General features: G+C 38.3%; 2 long non-coding RNA genes across 2 annotated transcripts in view; one reads left to right on the forward strand and one right to left on the reverse strand.

Annotated features, from left to right (window-relative positions):
* The first annotated feature begins 208 nt into the window (after positions 1 to 208).
* Positions 209 to 18193, forward strand: part of LOC119470259 — a 43692-nt gene continuing 25707 nt past the window's right edge. The window contains exon 1 of the long non-coding RNA XR_005199146.1: positions 209 to 471. This is a non-coding gene — a long non-coding RNA (uncharacterized LOC119470259). The remainder of the gene's footprint in view (positions 472 to 18193) is intronic.
* Positions 10364 to 18193, reverse strand: part of LOC108300162 — a 30301-nt gene continuing 22471 nt past the window's right edge. The window contains exons 2-3 of the long non-coding RNA XR_001823279.1: positions 11690 to 11745; positions 10364 to 10616 (exon numbers count right to left, since the gene is read on the reverse strand). This is a non-coding gene — a long non-coding RNA (uncharacterized LOC108300162). The remainder of the gene's footprint in view (positions 10617 to 11689; positions 11746 to 18193) is intronic.

Raw genomic sequence — 18193 nt, forward strand, 5'->3', positions numbered from 1 at the left:
CCCTTGACATTCCTGAGCCTTAGATTTTTATAACTCAAAAAAAATAATAATAATTGGAAAAGACCATCTCCCCTTTCAAGCTCTCACAATATTTGACTTTTAAAACTTTTAACTTCCATTGTATTTTGATGATGAGTGTATCCTTCCAGAAGAGTTCTTTAGCATCCAGAACAGATAGGATTACTTGTTTTCTAAAATAAAGTTTCAATCCGCTTCTTTGTCCCTGCGTGTCCCTCTTTTCCATTTTTCCTTCATCCTCTTTGTAAAACAAGCGTCTTCTTTTCCTGAAAGCAACAGAGTCTGAATTCTTCTGTTGATGCTAAAGTAGAACTTGAAGTTTCTCTGGATCTTCTGTTTGTCATATGACTTCTCCAGTCAAGTCTGAATGCCCAGGCTAGCCAGTATCAATTTCAGCATTGGCTCCAACATTCCCAAATCTCCACTCATGGAGCATTCTTCCTTCCTCATTAGGTAACTTTTCTAGGTCTTAGGCAGGGATTTCTTAACTTTCTATGTGTTGCTTTGCTGAACAATGTAAAGCATTCTGTTCTCCTACTCATGTAGAGTTTACAGAGTAAATAGTTCTGAGAGCTTTTCCTTCTTTATAACCTAACATTTTTAAACACTTGGCATTGTGCTCTGTTCAAGTGGTTGAGCCCAGATTCAGGAAGAGCCCTGAGCTTTTGGTGTCAGAGTGAACAGGAGTGCTGGGTGAATGAGACAGCCTGGCAGGGACACCGTAGGCCCCTTGAGCCCTAAGAATACTGACAATGCTGAAGAGAAAGACAGAGGCAGCCTGCTCTTGGCGAGCCCAGGCAGGGTTCCCTTTGATGTGAAGTCTCGCTTGATATTGCTTTGTGTGTCTGCATTTGTCCTTGGCAGGCGGAAGGCAGTTCCTTTCCAACAATGATGTGCCCTTGTGTATTGCTGCCATCCACCAAAACAGTGATGCATGCAAGCAGCGCCCAGGGTGATGAGGTAGGCAGAGTGAGGTTGAGGCTGGTGAAGGGGGTGGGGAGGACTCTCAAGGAGAACCCAAGTGCCAAGGTGAAGATGTTAGCAAAGAAGCTGTGACAGGCCTGAAACTGCATCAGGGCTCTCAAATCATTTCACTGATTGCACCTTGAAGTAGGAACAATTTGAGAGGGATACAGAGTAATTAGGAGCAAAATGTTGAAAGTGATTTATTTTGATTGAAATACAAAGAGGTTTAGAAATGCTGACTGCAATTGCCTCAAGTTAGTCTGGGTCAAATACTAGCCTGTGAATGTTAATCATTACAATTGGGTCTGTGGACATCATTAGTGCTGTTCTCTAAATATTTCCAGTTCCCCTTCTTTTCAAACACAAGGGAGATTGTAATTCCTGATCTCTTTGTTTAGACAGAACCATGTGACTAGTTCTAGCCAATGAGCAGAAGTGATGTGGGTCTCTTCCTGGCTGGAATATTGAATTATTGATGCAAGACACCCCAGAACTCTTTCTCTCTACAATGAGGGTCACTGATATGGGTACTCTATTATGTCAAAGTCCTCCCGCCAACCCACAAGGGCCAAGTAACATAAGCAAGAAATCAACATTTTTTGTTTAAAGCCACTAATATTTTACTGATTTTCAATATAGAAGCATAACCTAGCTTGTTGTTAACTGCTGCAGGCCCCAAAGACACATTTCCTTGTCCAATTGCACTCACAGAGATTAGATATCGAAACGATCTTTGATTTCCTTGAGAAAGCACCCCTGCCTTATTTAAGCAAGGAACTCTTATAGCCAGGGAATCTCTCCAAGGGAGTAGCATTGGAAGTCGACTGTCTATGGTTGCATCTCAAATCCTCAAGCTTTGGGAAGCCCATGATGTTGTAGAGCCATAATAGGTTCCAAGAAAGAGCAAGAAGATGCTCATTGAGTCTTGCTTAGCCTAAAAGGAGCCATGAGAGAAATTCATCAACAGACTGCATTAAGTGTCTATTTGCATATATTTCTGTGGTCAGAGGTTGTAGTCCCTAAGCAGCTTTTAATGTAAGAGTGAAAAAAGTGATAAAAGAATATGGTTAGAGAAAACTCAGACTCTAAAGGACCTAGAAAGAATACTGGCTAAAAATCAGAAGAAACACAGTTCGCACTGAATAGAAAGTAATGTACAGCCCTGGTAAGGCGTAGAAGAAGGAACATTGATTGGCACTTCCTGTGAAGTGCATGAGAGCTGCAATTAATCCGGAAATGCTTCAGGGAGGTGTTAGTTTAAAGAACGACTTGACATTTACAAGGAAAGATAGAATGGTGGGTCAGGAGAAGGAGAGACAATACAGCCTGCAGCTGTTCTTGGAAAAGGACTCAGATACAGGTCAAGGTGGCTTTACAAATGGTCTTTTTTTTTTTTTTTTTTTTTTTTGATACACAGTCTCACTCTGTCACCCAGACTGGAATGCAGTGGCGTGATCTTGGCTCACTGCAGCCTCCGCCTCCCGGGTTCAAGCAATTCTCATGCCTCAGCCTCCCCAGTAGCTGGGATTACAGGTGGGCACCACTACATCTGGCAGATTTTTGTATTTTTAGAAGACATGGGGTTTCACCATGTTGGCCAAGCCAGTCTCTAACTCCTGGCCTTAAAATATCTGCCCGCCTTAGCTTCCCAAAGTGCTGGGATTACAGGCATGAGTCACCATGCCTGGCCAGATCAAACTTCTGTAATGACCATTTGTGGGCAGGCACCTGTAATCCCAGTTACTTGGGAGGCTGAGGTAGAATGATCGCTTGAATTCAGGAGGCAGGGGTTGCAGTGAGCCGAGATTGCACCATTGTGCTCTAGCCTGGGCAACAGGAGCGAAACTGTCTCCAAAAAAAAAAGAAAGGAGTTTAATCTGAGGGACTAAGTGGGGTGTTACATTTTCAGGTAAGTTGAGAAGAGAAAAGTCAGGTGGACTGATAAAGAATTTTTTAAATAACTAATGCTAGCCAGGTATAGTGGCTCACACCTATAATCCCAGCACTTTGAGAGGCTGAAGCAGGAGGATCATTTGAGACCAGGAGTTGTAAATCAGCCTGGGCAACATAGTGAGACTCCATCTCTAGAAAAGTAATAATCATCAATAAGCCAGGTGTGGTGGAGCACATCTGTAGTCCTAGCTACTTGGGAGGCTGAAGCAAGATAATTGCTTGAGCCCAGGATTTTAAGGCTGCAGTGAACCATGATCATACCACTGCACTCCAGCCTAGACAACAGAGCAAGACTCCACCTCTAAAATAAATAAATAAAAAATAAAAGTAACTAATGTGAATAGAAGTAGCCCAGGCAAAATGCTTCAGGAAAGGGCGACAGGCCAAAGTGACAAAAAATGGTATCAGCAGAAACATTAAGATTAACACTTGGAATGAGGGTAGCTTTGGGACCTGAGCTGCCAAGAAAGAGAAAAATGCACACTTCTGTATGAAGGACTGGCTAATTGTAGTTATGTGACTGAGAGTGTTAACTATCTTCCAATGTTCATTCACATCTTCTTCTTCAGGAGGGAACCTCAATTTCTCCCTAAGTACACAGCTGCTCAGAATAAAGATTGAATTTCTCAGTTTTCTCTTCAAATAGGTATGTCCACAGGGAACAAAGAAACAGCAAAACGTCACATGTGATTTCCTTAAAGAGAAGGGATGTGTTCTTACTTTTCTTTCTCCCTTTCTCCTGGCTGGAATGTAGTATGAGAGAGTGAGCTAAAGCAGTCACCTTGGACAATGAAGTGTAAATATGTGTCAAGAATAGCAGAACTGTAACAGAGAAGGAGCCTGGATTCCTGATGGTCTTAGAGCCACTATCCCTGGACTACTTACTCCTGAACGTTTTTATGTGAGAAACAAAGAATGAAATGTCTACTCTAATTTTTTTTTTTTTGTTTTGAGACAGGATCTTGCTTTGTTGCCCAGGCTGAAGCACAGTGGCATGATCACAGCTCACTGCAGCCTTGATCTCCCAGGCTCAGATGACCCTCACACGTCAGCCTTCCTACTAGTTGGGACTACAGGCACACGCCACCACATCTGGCTAATTTTTGTGGATTTTGTTTGTTTGTTTGTTGTGGAGATAGGGTTTTGCAATGTTGCATTTTCTGGGAAATGTCTACTTAATGTAAGTTGCTTGTATGTTGAGTTTTCGGTCTCTTACAGCTTAACCTCATCTTTACTGATTCAAAAAGTTATTTCCCACTAGTAGAATTACAAATGCTTTTTATTTTCTTCTTTATAATTTTCTGTATTTCCCAAGTTTTCTACAATGAATATATATATTTTTGTAAATTGGCCAAAAAAAATGTGTTTTTTCTTTTTCTTTTTTTTTTTTTTTTTTCAGATAAGTAAGGGAGAGGGTGGAGGACAAAGGCCTGCACTGACATTGACTGAAAGGCACTTCGATGCCCTTTGTAGTATAAAAGAGCCTTGGACTCGAATTACTTTCATTCAAAGACAAGTCAATGTGGGACTGAAGAACTTTCACCCTCTGCCATGCAAGTTTCCTCATCTTTTATTTCAGTAAAGATTTGGTGCAGGAAATAGAAAAGGGTTTAGGTATTTCAAGTAGAAAGGAATTTAATGCAGGGAATGGGGTGCTACAAAATCATTGGAAGAGCTGTAGAAATGCACGTGAAGAGGTCCTGTTAGACTTACAGATCATGCCGATGTTAGGTTATAAGGTTATAACCCTGAAGCTATGAACCAGAGGTCAGGAAATCATTGTCAACACGCAGAGGTCAAGAAATGCTGCCAATTTCACAGTTGCTTCACATTCATGAAGCTGGTCACTGGAGAGTGATTGTGAAGTCTGTCCACTACAAAATGCATTTCTGCCAGGGCTTACCACTGGCGTAGAAATAAAAATGGTCTCCACCAGCATTTCACTTTCCAGATCTCATGGGGGGATCTTATTTCCTGGATTTCACCTCAAACGTTGGCAGCAAGGGAGCCTGAGAAATGTAGTTGTTAGCCTTCCAGCCCCTATGACACGAGAGTGTGCAGAAGGCGGTAGATGAACAGTGAGTGCCAAAAGAGCATGTCTGGCTTATCTCTAAGCTGTCAGACATTCTCAATGCCTTTTTTGATGGCTCCCCTGCTTATGTATTTTTCTATAGCCAATTAAAAACTATTGTTGTACAGTTATTATGTGCTAACACTATGTTAGGCACTTCAGAGTGTACAGAATGATAGTATGGTTTGGATCACCTGACACCTCATCCACTCTAAAAACTTATGGTTAGTGTCTATCAGGTACTCAAAAAGCCATCAATAGCTCCTTATTATCTATCAAACAAAGTCCAAGGGCCTTAATTTAAACCTAACAGACTCTCCATGTTTTTATGACCTCAACTCATGTTTTAAACCTTATCTCTCATTTCTCTGCTCACTGAGCTCTTGTGGACCAGGAAAACTGGATGATTTTCTATTCTTTATATATGAGCTTCTCTTTTCTGCCATCAGCACTTTATATTTTTCCTCCCTAGAACGTCCTTCTTTCTATCTCCCTATGGCAAAATACTGTTGATCCCTTAGTGTCCAGCTCAGATGTCACCTCTGCTGTGAAGTCTTTCCTGATGCGGGACAGCTGGAGATACTCTTTTCTTCTCAGAATCTTGGGAACTTGTTTTATTCTCCCGTGTGAGATTTAGAACAGTGTATTCCCTATTACAGTTTTGTTGTTGTTGTTATAAACATTATTTCTTCCAAGGTAGACCATGGCCCACAGAGGAAAAGAAATTATTTCTTACTTATTTTTGATCCCCCACATAGTTTCATAGTGTTTATTGAATGAATAAACATAAAACCAGAGGACAGGCTTTGCTCTCAAAGAATTTATAATCTAATAGTAAGAATATAAAAAGCACAAATCACTCTCTGAATAATATCTAAAATCCTTGGTTCAGAACTTCATACTTCCCAGGTAACTGACATCCCAGTTCTTAATTCTTTAATTTTTTGTGAGAATAAATAAGCTTTTTAGTTATTGCCACATGTCATTCATCTTTCATTTCCTTTTATTCCTGCAATTAAGTGTGTAATTTGTGTCATGTTATTTTCCATTTGTTACTAAACCACCAATAAGATGAAAACGTCTCCTTACGTCTATAGCAATAAAAACAATTAGCAAATCGTGTTTCTGTTTCTAATGTAAACCAACAATTAGTGCAAAAGTTGTAGCTTGAGTATAAATGATGAGGAACATATTCACAGGTGAATTTAAAAATTTCACATAGGGAAACTCCATTCACCAACTCTCTTCATTTATTAACAGCTCCAACTATAAAGCAAGTCATAAACCTTAATCCTTTTTAATCAAGCAAATGCCCTAAACATAGAATTGGACACAAAAGCATTATAATTCAATTGTACCTTTTTCTTCCAAACATAGAATTACTTTTTATTAAAACAACAGTGTTTATAAATGTTCTTGTTTTCTTTCTCAGATAAGTTTTCTACGCTCCTCTAGTTCAACTAGTTCATAGGTTCTTCAAGGGAAGGCACATAGGTTTCTTCCCTTGAGCTGTTAACCTCTAGTCTATTACACCCAGTAATCTGTTCTTCAAGCAGTGAGAGTTCAAATACTGCTTGATATTAGATTGGTACAAAAGTAATTGCAGTTTGTTTGCCAATATTTTGATGTCAAATAATTAGTACTGAAAATAGAATGAAATAAATTGTCATTGATTTCTTTCTTCAAAGTTGTCCCTCCAAATATTACCTAAGCAACTACTGTTCACTGTTCAATAGAAGGATTTTTTTCCTAAATATTTCTAAAATCAGACCCAAGTCTGTTATATGAAAGATTACATGATCAGGGGCTATAAAATGAGTAGGTGGATAACCAGCAAACTACATAAATACGGGCTGTACATACTATTATGGAGACAGAGACAAACACTAAGGAAATACAGTGGAAAGAATAATTATTTCCTCTTGGGGCTCACCTCCACCAGTCTAAACCACCAGTGATCATTTGTCTAACAGGTATATGTCTTGGTTATGCTTCTGAATTTTTATAAGAAGCACTTAACCCTACTCTCTCCCTGGTTGGTTGTCAAAGCTTATGTATCTGGCCTTATCAGCAATGCAGGCTTTTGTGCTCCAGGTAGGTTTGTGTTAGAGATTACAGCCCTTAACTCCCTGTGGTCCCATTCATATTCAAAGTCAAGCTGTGAGAAACGATATTTACGGAAAGGCGTTTCAAGGGCATTGCTGTTCATACATGACTCTAGATAAGCTAAATGTTACCCTTGGATTAAACTAGATCACAACAAGGCTGTGTACTTGAATACATTGTTCTGATTTCCTGTAGACCGGCCTTCTCCCAATTTGTGCCTTGGTCTAAGCCATCAGCCTACAGAGAGAACCATGAAACTCCACGGCACATGATGAACTTACTGCTGTGTTTACTCTATAGGTTGATGTTACGGCATGGTCTGATGTATCACACAGTATCTTCATTTGATGGCACCCAGGAATAAGGTTGCTCAATATTAGAAAAAAATGTTCATGTCCTTTGTAAAAGATACTAACCCAATGCCATTCCCAAGGCCTTTCTTTGCCCTCCTTTCTCTAGAAAGATCAAAATGGCAGATAGTCATTTTGTAGTATCTCTTGTAGCCAGAGATATTCATATAATCCAGTTCTGGCCATGAAACATAGAAGGAAGTCTACGAGGGGGCTTTTAGGCTGGCAATTGCTTCCTGATGAAAGCTATAGATAAAGAAGAGCTCTCTAGTCTTCTCCCTGCCTTGGTCATGAATATGATGCCATAAGTTAGCAGTTCACTTGAAACAATGAAGATACAGGTATGACGGAAACCAACACCCTAAGGATAGCAGAGATAACAGATAGAAAAAGCCTGCATCATTGATAATGTGACTGAACAAGTGCCTATCTCTGGGCTTCTTGCTGTGTTAGAAAAAAATCCTAACAACGCCTGTAAGCCAATCCTAGTTAGGTATTCTGTTACTTGCACGCTGATGTGTCCTAACCAATAACCTAACAACCAGATTAGTTTTTTTATTTTATGGATTGTTATTAGTCTGGCAATTAAGCCTACTTCTTCTTACCTTTAGCCACCAGGAAGTTACAAAATTTTAACTTATGTCTACCATGACACTGTAAGTTCTGCTAGTTCATCTTCCTCAATCCTAAACATAGGTTGATGTTTATTTTCCAAAATATTTACTTTGTTTTTTGTATTATATGTACTTTACAAGTCAAAATTTTTCTAGAGCATGCCAAGGTGTAAATAAACCTATAAACAAACCCCCAAAAATGTAACTCCACTGAAGGATTGAGAAAGTAGTTGCTTCATTAAAGGTTTCACAGAAGGATGACCTCTGGGCCCCACTCTTTAGCTCAATTCATGAATTCCAATCATTCCTAAGGTTGTAACTGAAGTGAATTTGTATGCAGTTTAAACCGTAGCCTATTAAAAATTATGCATCTATTTAATTCAACACTTACTATAAGATCTTAAACTAGGGGCCCACAACTGAACTTGAGGAAATCTATGAACTCCATGACATAAGCAAAATTCTGATTTTACACGCAAATGCGCATTTTCCTAGGTGAAGCTCTGAGGCTTTCATTAGATTCACAAAGAAGCCTATTATCCCAAAAAAGTTATGACCTACTGGGCTATGTTATATTTGTCTTTTTCGAGTCCCTCTCCCCTAAATCACCATTTTATTCATTTGGGTTTTTGCTTTCTGTCAAGACCCTAAGGTATATCAGAAGGCCAATGCTTGCATCATTCTGAGAGTGCATGCTCAAAAAATGTTACTTGTATTGATATTCAATTACACTTCATTTGATGACTTTTGGAATGGCAGTATCTGGTTGAGCATTCTAAAGTCTCTGAATCCTCAGCTGCATCCCAGTGGGCTTATCATGTTGTAAACACACAAATCAAAGTAGTGCGGGGGAGGAGAAAAATCATTCCTTTCTAGGATAATGCATTTTCCATGAGAAACAGGTCATTACAGAACCATTGCACCCATGCGTGCACTCATTCTATCTCTTCATCTCTTCTCTTTTCAAATTATCTCACCTTCTTCCCCTTCCCTCACCCTTCCACTTTATTATTCTAATTTGATTATTTTACCATCTCCTTTAATATGTTTTAATGACTTCTAATAATATGTGTCTTTGAACTACTCTCCTGTGTACCTACTTGACTCTCTGTTCCTAGTGTCTCTTCTTCAGCTGCTGTACATAATACTGTCATACTTCAAGTTGATCCATCACATATTTTCACAAACGTATATTTCAAATTCCTGACACAAAAAAAGACAATATTCATACCCTGTTTTACCATGATATTTTGATTCTCCCTGAAGATTTAATTTTACTGCCATTTTAATCTTTTTCCTATTCCCTTCACATCTGTGAATACAAACCCAATAATTTACTTGTACCAATTTTCTAGTTATGCAAATTCTGTGGAAATTTTCACCCAGTTGATATATATGAAGTGATCTTAGAAATCTCTAAAAATCTCTGGCTTACTCAAACCTACTTACTTCAAAGTGGGTTTGAGTAAGCTAGAGATTTTTAAAGATTTCTGTCATGAGAGGGAGTGACTCTATGTGGGGAAAGTGTTGGTGAACATTTCATGTGTCTGTTCAGAGTGGAGCTGTTGTTGTTGTTGTTGTTTTTTTAATAGCAACTAAGTTACAATTTTTACCAACATTTTATTGCATGTAGAGAGTAAACATCTGGAAATCATCCTGGGTAATCAGTGTGAATTTTTGTGGTGAATTAGAGGCTTATATTATATGCTAGAGTTTAACGATTACAGTCTTAATGATCTGTATGTTATTCATAAAATGTTTTGTTTTAAATCTGTATTTAAAAAATAATTAGAATTCAAGTCATTTGTGAAACAGGAATCCTGCCACTTTATTTCTTACTTTACATACATCTCCCTGAGACAGCCTGGTTGTTGGAGAAGGGAATTTAGTATTGGTTTGTTTTTGGTATGTATACTTTTTTTCTTTAACTCATTATTTGTGAAATTTAAGAAGCAGTACAGATCCTAAGTCAGCCAAGTAAGCTAGAAAACAATCAAACTTGAAAATTACCCAGGCATGAAATCCCCTTGAACCAAGGAATGCTTCCAAAATTAAGTCCTCCATAAGCTTGAACTATAAATGATAACATTTCAAAAATACTTTTTAAAGGAAGATTCATATTAGGAAACTTGATCATCTAAAATTAGACAAACCTACCTTCTCTTATAAACCTAAAATAACAGCCTACACCCTTATCCAATATGATCTAAAAATAACAGATTGTATATCACCCTTAAAGTATCTTGGCTTGGGCCCAAGAGCTAATACATACATGACACTCAGAATTGCATCCAAAAAAAGAAATGGCATTCTCTTTCTTGTGAGTTCTCACAGCACAGTAAGCCTCCATGGCACTATAATCCTAATTAATGTTCATCTTCCTCACTGTGTTCAAGTGTGAAAAATGCAATGCAGCAATGCTCTTCACAGGGAATCAGGCTCCCAAGAGGCTGCAGTTTCAGAAGATGTGTCTCAAACTTGATTCTAAGTCTTCCACTCTAATAGGGATTATGTGTCTTCCCTCTGAAAGCTGATAACCTGAGGAATTAAAGAGTTAAGACAGGAAAGGAAAACTAATGCAAGGAAAATGCTAGTTTTTATGTTATTTTATTCTTTTATTTAATATGAAGGAGTCATATGGTTATAGGCCAACTAATGCAAGAGGTAGAGGAATACTAGGAATTACAATAGTAAAGAGCGGGGTGAAGGCAAGGAAGAGATGAAGACGAAGAGAATAACAAAAAGAAAAAAAAGCAGCTCAAAGGGGAAAGGCAGCAGGGCTGCATCCTGACTTTTGCGGGCTTCTTCCTCCATAAAAAAAAATAAAATTTAGATTTTACTACTACACTGGAATGAAGATGAATACACTTATATTATGTATGAAAATATTTTCTTCAACCTGAAAGTTCATCTTTTTCTTCTGATTTTGAAAGAAATAAAAACATTTTTGTGTGCTCCTAAAAGTGCTGTGGGCCTAAGCACTGGGCACACTGTGGCTAATGATTAAGTTGTCCCTGGCAGATAGAGAGAGAGGGAGGGAGGATGAACATTCTGCTTAGAAGTGAGGGGCGGGTCAAAGCTAGAAAAAGAAAACTTAAATAAGCATATATGTTGGTGAATTTTCATCATTAGATATAAATTATATATTAAATTATTCATAATCATGCCAGGTAGCCTTTATTTAATACTATGTGCTAAGCACATTATCTCACTCATCCACATAATAACCTTGAAGTTAAGCAGAAGATGTATCTTGATGCTTTAGAGCCTCTTGTGTCATAGGCTAGAATAAGGAATTAAATGCAATCAAAAATGTAAGGTGAGGTGCACAGAACTCCATTCTCAACCTACTTTTCCCCTGCATCCTGTTTAACATCCCTGGCTTTAGCAGTCACCCATTGCCTGGTGACTACCAAATGTATAGCTCCAGCTGTTTTTGTTAGGATGTTTTCAATGGTCAATAACAAGACCCTTATCCAAATGATGATAAAGGATACAGATGGCCAGTAAGTTATCAAGGCTACCCCCTGGTATCCTTGGAATCGCTCTATTTAATCTGCTCATCACTCCTTACTTGAATCATTGCAATATCATCCTACAAGGCCTTTTACCTCAAGTCCCTTTGACCCATGTCCCCACTGCTACCAGAATTATGTTTCCAGATGGCCTAATAAGGGAAGAGAAAAGCACGTCAATGTTTTATGTAACTTCCTGTAGTAACTCCCCTTTAGCTCCTGGATATGGTCCATGTATTTTTTTATTCAGCAAATACTTATTGGGAGCTCCATGTCAGGTTTGGGTTTGGTGGTATGGATGAAAGATGAACAAAATAGGTGGAGTCCCTGCCTTCATGGGCATGTACAGTCTAGGAGACTCTGGAGGGAGTGGATGGAAGGACCTAGATCCAGAGAACAGAGCCACTAACCTGTTTTTAAGGAAAATCAGCTTCATGTAATATTCCCAGTGCTCTTCAGTGTTCTCAGAATTCCTTGAACCTTATTATATTGCTCACCATAGTGTCTTCATAACTGTTATGTCCCAGCCCTTCCCCTTGGAAAGCTAACTTTTTTTTTCTAATGCCTAAAACTTCTGTGCATATTATTTCATTTCATTTGTCTGCTTATTTATACCCTGCTTTGATCCTCCTTTAGCCCCCCAAAGAAAATATCTGGGATTTGGGATTGCTTGACCCATAGTAGGAACTCAAAAATGGCTGAACACCTTGACAAGTGAAAAAACTGAGACCCAGAAAAGTTAAATCTGTTACCCAAGGCCAACCAACTAAATTTCCTCTGAAAGCCACAGAAAGTTGGAAGGGTTATCATGAAAGGTAAGTTCTCCGCCATAGGCAGTGTCTGAGGACAGCGTGGATGCTATGGATCACAGATCATCCTGAGGTCCCTGTGGCCTTGTTCAAGCTGTGATTCTACAAAGCCAAAGGCAGGGTGGTGATTTACAACCCCTTACAGAACTTCCTAAATTGAAATAAATTTTACAGCAATTTTATCTCTTAAGTTCAAGATTTTAAATATTTTAGAGAATTTTTGGATAATGCCTACAGATATTTTTCTAAAGAAGTTTAATAGGTTCTAGTCAAATATACATTCTAATGAGAACTCAAAATTATATTTATCTATATAATGTTATTTAGCCTTTTAGAAAATCAGTGCGCTATAATAAAAGCATAACACATTTTGTTTATTTATTTATTTATTTTTCTCTCACCTTAGACCTAGACACACATTTTGAATTCTGTCCAGGAAATCAGTTGCAAGTGAGTGAGTTACGTTGAATGCCTGAAACAATAATGCAACTTCTGGAAATCCCATGGTGCCAGCTAAAGTTGTCAATGAACCAAGAATTAACTTTGAGGAATGTTTTGGTATATAGATGCTTCTAATGAATATGCTGAAATCATGTGAAATAGCCCTCATCAGCATCAACAAATATTTGTTAGGCTTATCATGTGGATGGATTATTGAGGATAGAAACCCTTAAATGTCCAAAACTGACCTTGCCTCAGGATGCCCCCTTGGGTTCTTAAGCCTAGTTTTTATTTAATTAGAGTCCTTAGCTTTTTATTGGACATTCTACCTTCAAATTATAATAAAAGTAATTGTAAAAATATTATCATTCTTATTTTGACTGTGCAGCTCAAATTTCTGGAATATACCTAGCGTAGAGCAGGGTGAAATCATACTTAGAAAAAAAAAAACCAAAACATTCAAGACATTTTGGTAGGATTCATCTCTCCTGAAAATTTGTTGGTCTATTCAGTGACATCCACGGACCAGTATTGCATACGTTCAATTCTACGGTTTAATCAGTTATTTTTGAACTTAACAGAAAGCATTTTCCTACCTCTCTAGAAATGCCAGAGAGGAATCCAATCTTCTCTAAGCCCAAGAAACACGCTATTTTATATATATATATACCACCTAGTCAAATATCTTTTTTTCTCAGACACGTTCTTTGTGGAAGTGAGCTGCAAAGACCTGCCAATTCAACTCTCAATGATAAACAAAGCCTACTTGTCTTAAAATTTTCTCAAGGTAGAATTTTATCTATAAATTTCATTTCAAATTGTGCCTAGCAGATTGCCCTATGTTTGCAGAAAAACCCAGCTTGTTAACAGTAGAACTCAAAAACTAAACTTATAAAGATAGTCCAAGAGAAGCACCCAAGACAAACAGAAACTTTCAAAAGTTGTAAATAACCAAAGGACACACAACTGATATTACCGAGTTGCCATATCATAGGCTCATATAAATGAGTACAACATGGCTTGAAATATGGATAGTTTCTCCCATTACCTACTTCAATGTGCACATGCACATCACACTCAGATCTTTGCCTTCACTAAAAAAAGTAAACGGCGTGATGACATCATTCACAGCCAATCAAAACACAGCCTCCATGGCAAGGGAAGCGCTGAGAGATCCTTCTGCAACTGAGCATGAGAACGAGCATGGAATATGTTTGATAAGCCTGTTTTAGTACATGCCCAGGGGTTCTAAGTTGTATTTACAAAATAGCATTTGTTGCTGCTTCAAAAACAGCTGAGGGTGGCCAGCAATATATCACATTCCACAAGAGAAGCAATTGTGGTGATGGACACAGGACGACCAGGAACAACCTTTGTTCGTCGCTCCATCACATGGCTCAATAATAAATATTACTCATCCAGTGTACACATAGGATGTGGTGAGGCAAAACCCTCTCCCAGAGGTCAGAGTACACTCCCTTTTCCAGGCAGATCTCTTAATCAAATTTATTGTCTTTACTTTGGGGAACTACAGTTTTCCCATCAAGCAGAAACCAGTCATGGAACAACAGATTGGGGCCTATTTATCATAGTCACTTTCAAGTTCTCCTTTTTTTCTTCTGAGTCCCAAACAGTTCATGGTCCCTTGGTCTTGATTAAACCAGTCTTGTATTTTGAAGTTGTGCTTTCTCTCTTATCTAGCCTCCCCTAAGTTCCAAATGATCTCACTTTGCAGCTTCATTGACTAGAGATACTACAAAAACCAGAAGTAACTGATAATGTACTTGGAAGCACAGGCCCATTTTATGAGATTCTATCTTTCTAGTTTTTCACAAGAACAGTCTTCTCTCAATACAGGGTCATAGATTTATTACTAGGCATTAGCAGAATTATAAAATAGTATTGTGCAATACACAGTATAATCAATTTAACACAAAACATCGTATTAGTTTAAAAACACAAATACACTGTAGTTTTCACTTTTTTCTGTAATAAAATAGCCTATTTTCTTAGAAATTCTAAGTATATAGAAAACATCACACTTTATGCCTTCATATGCAGAAAAGCCATAAAGAAAGAGAACTGATAGATAGAACTGGCACTCAAATGCCTACCTTGGACTTACTGGAAAAAACGACAACATCTGACACAAAGTACATCACATCCTCTGAACATCTTTACTAACTAGCAATAAACCCGTTTTATAAATACTGCCTCACTGAGGACCAAGTCTGAGCCAAGTTTGATCCCTTCACTATGAATGATGCCTTTCCAAGAAGGACTGCAAAGATCAGAGAAAAGCCAGTCCTTGTCTGGGTAGCCTGGTGTCTGGAGCAAGACTTTTTCTTAGTGCCCAACCCACGACTCTAGTCAAGTACCTCACACTTGTTCTGATCCTCCTAGTTGGAGGAAAATATTTATCATTGGAACTCACTGGGCATCTGTATTCTTTTGTTGATATGGTTTGGCTGTGTCCCCACTCAAATCTCATGTTGAATTCCCACATGCTGTGGGAGGGACCCGGTGAGAGGTAACTGAATCATGGGAGCAGGTCTTTCCCATGCTGTTCTCTTGATAGTGAGTAAGTCTCATGAGATCTGATGATTTCAAAAAGAGAAGTTCCCCTGTACAAGCTCTCTCTTCTCTTGTCTGCCTCCACCCGCGTAAGATGTGGCTTACTTCTCCTTGACTCCTGACATGATTGTGAGGCCTCAGCAGTCATGTGGAACTGTAAGTTGATTAATCCCTTTTTCCTATATTAATTACCCAGTCTTAGGTATGTCTTTATCATCAACATGAAAATGTACTAATACACTTGATATATTTAAAATTCCTCCTCCTTCAATAAAAAACTGTCTTGGGACAATGGCACATAACAAAATCTACAACCGCCACATTCCTAAAATCTAGGCTTTTTCTTGACCAGAAGTCACTCACAAGGCTGAGCAGTTTCAAAAATCAGTGAGGGCTGGGCATGAACAATTCCATTTTATCTCTACCTGAGTCCTCAAGCTAACCATCCCTGTTTACTTAACTTTACTTACCTACATCTCTCCAGTCTCTGGGACACTCTTCCTACTGTACTGATAATTATCTTTTCTCTGTAATGTAAAGGTTGTGTCTCAGACCCCCAACCATACATGCTGTCGCAGTCGGACTGACATGAAAAGGTTAAGATTCCCAGGTCCAACTCCCTACCAACATGTGTTTTCCCCAACTAGGATAGCTGCTCTGACGGCCTTGTAAATTTGCCCATTGGATTTTATTTCCCTCCTAAAGTCCAGAGTTTAATGGGGGGAAGTTAAGGCACATTTTCTCAAGCCTCAAACACTATGGCCCCCAATAAAAAGAAGGCCATAGGGTTTGAGGCTTGAGAAAATGTGCCTTGAGAGTACAAATGGAAGGTTGAAAGCTTCCAGATAGCTGTCAATCTTTTCCATTTGTACTCTCAATCCAAGAAGAGATTTTATCTGAGCACCATAAAAAAAATGCCAAACAACAAGCCCTTCTCTGTTTTGGTCAGTTCAAATCAGTTAGTGATTTTTGCACTTCCTAATATTTTAAAGGACTGTTGAAAGACTGTCCTAACATTTTTTTTGACATTGTTAAGAGAGTTTTTTTGGAACAACTCCAGAAAAGATTCCAAGTTGGGGCTGGAGGAAGAGAGCCAAAGGCATAATATGGTTTGTATTTAAAGCTTCTCCAAATCAGATGAGATTATTTTGTAGAAAGTTCCTTTTTCCTATGCATATTTTAAGCTACATTTTGCCTGCTGAAATGTAGCCAGTGGAATTATTGAAGCCCCAAGCTTCTTTCTGAAAAGTTGCAGGAAATGCACTTCTTAGAGAGAAATGACATTTCTGAAGTGGAGAATTGGTCGAAATTGTTAAGTTTCTCAAAGAGAAATTTTTCCTCACAAAGTTGGTGGCCCAGGCTCTGGTGAGCCCCAGGCCTAGCCTTCGGCAAACTTGAGAAACTGTCAAGTTGAGCTTGGGTGCAACCTCCTGCACATCCACACTGGCACACAAAGGACTAAACACTTTACGTCTTTGTCTGACCAATGCCAAGAAACACCCTGAGAGTGTCCTACTGGACTAATACAGAAAATATTTTGTAATTTGGAATGTCATTGGAGGCAACAATTTTTAAAGAAATCTTGAAAATCACCCAGAAGGGTTATTTTCAGAACTGTTAATTTTTAATATTTTAGCTGAAAATCTCCATCTTCAAAAGAAAAGTTTCAAAAAGACTAAGGTATAATTAAGTGAACCAAGAGCTACAACTGGTTAGAGCCCCTTTTCTTTCCAGAGGGAGAGCCTGGGAATCTCTAAAGATTTTAAAAGCTATTACTCTAATCCAGTCCCTTCAATTCACAGATGACAAATTTGAGCCCCAGAGTGAATCAACTTGTCCAACATTACCAAATGAAACAATCACAGAAATCAAAAACTCCTCAAGGGCATGTCTTTAGGGTCACTAGGCCTGACTTAGGCCCTCAAAAGCCCTGTAATAAATGCTAATTACCTGAATTCAACAATTTATGCTATGGTGTTAATGACTGATACAATCTTTAAACATTACCCCTCTTAGGGGTGTTTGCTTTCATTTAAACAGGATTCAGTTCCTTAGATCAAAGGAGTATCTAAAAGCACATATGTAGATGTTGTCAATAGGCTTGTTGGTACAGGAGAAAATTGAGGGTAATATAACAGAACCTCCAGAGACAGGCTCTCTGTCATTTGACAATCATACATAATTTTATAATTTAATTGTGTGCATGTTGAATGAAAGGCAGGAGGGGAAGGGGATAAAAATATCTGTTATTTTCATAAAAGTACCTAAAATAAGAAAACTCAAACCAAATCATATAGACTGGTGCAGAATGCTGACGTTTGAATGAGACCACATTCAGAGTTGGTCCTACATTAATTCAAGTCAGGACATGTTGTTAGCTACTTCTGATGTCATCATGCATGTGTGTAATTTACACTGCTCTGTGTCTTACCATGAGCAGAATGTTTTCTGTTTTAAGATGAGTATAAGTGTTCCTTTAATTTAAAGTTTGCCTCGATAAAACAAAAATAGGGCTTTTAGGCCCTATCAAGTTATGCCTTAATAGCATGATAATAGGAGCTTTTAGGCCTTAAAAATAGTGTTTCTTCTTCTATTTCTTCTAGCCCATAAGTTGAATACATCATAACTACAGAAATAAGTGGATTATTAAAGTAAATTTGTTTAAATTGTGTAATCGTTTCCACCAAATGGCAGCAGGTATTATGCTGTGAGCCAATGTATAAATAAAAAATAAAGAGTAATTCCATTTGTCAGAGATCTGAAACGATAGACTCCC

This window comes from Cebus imitator, unplaced genomic scaffold, assembly GCF_001604975.1.
Source record: "Cebus imitator isolate Cc_AM_T3 unplaced genomic scaffold, Cebus_imitator-1.0 Scaffold25, whole genome shotgun sequence".
NCBI classification, from domain to species: Eukaryota; Metazoa; Chordata; class Mammalia; order Primates; family Cebidae; genus Cebus; species Cebus imitator.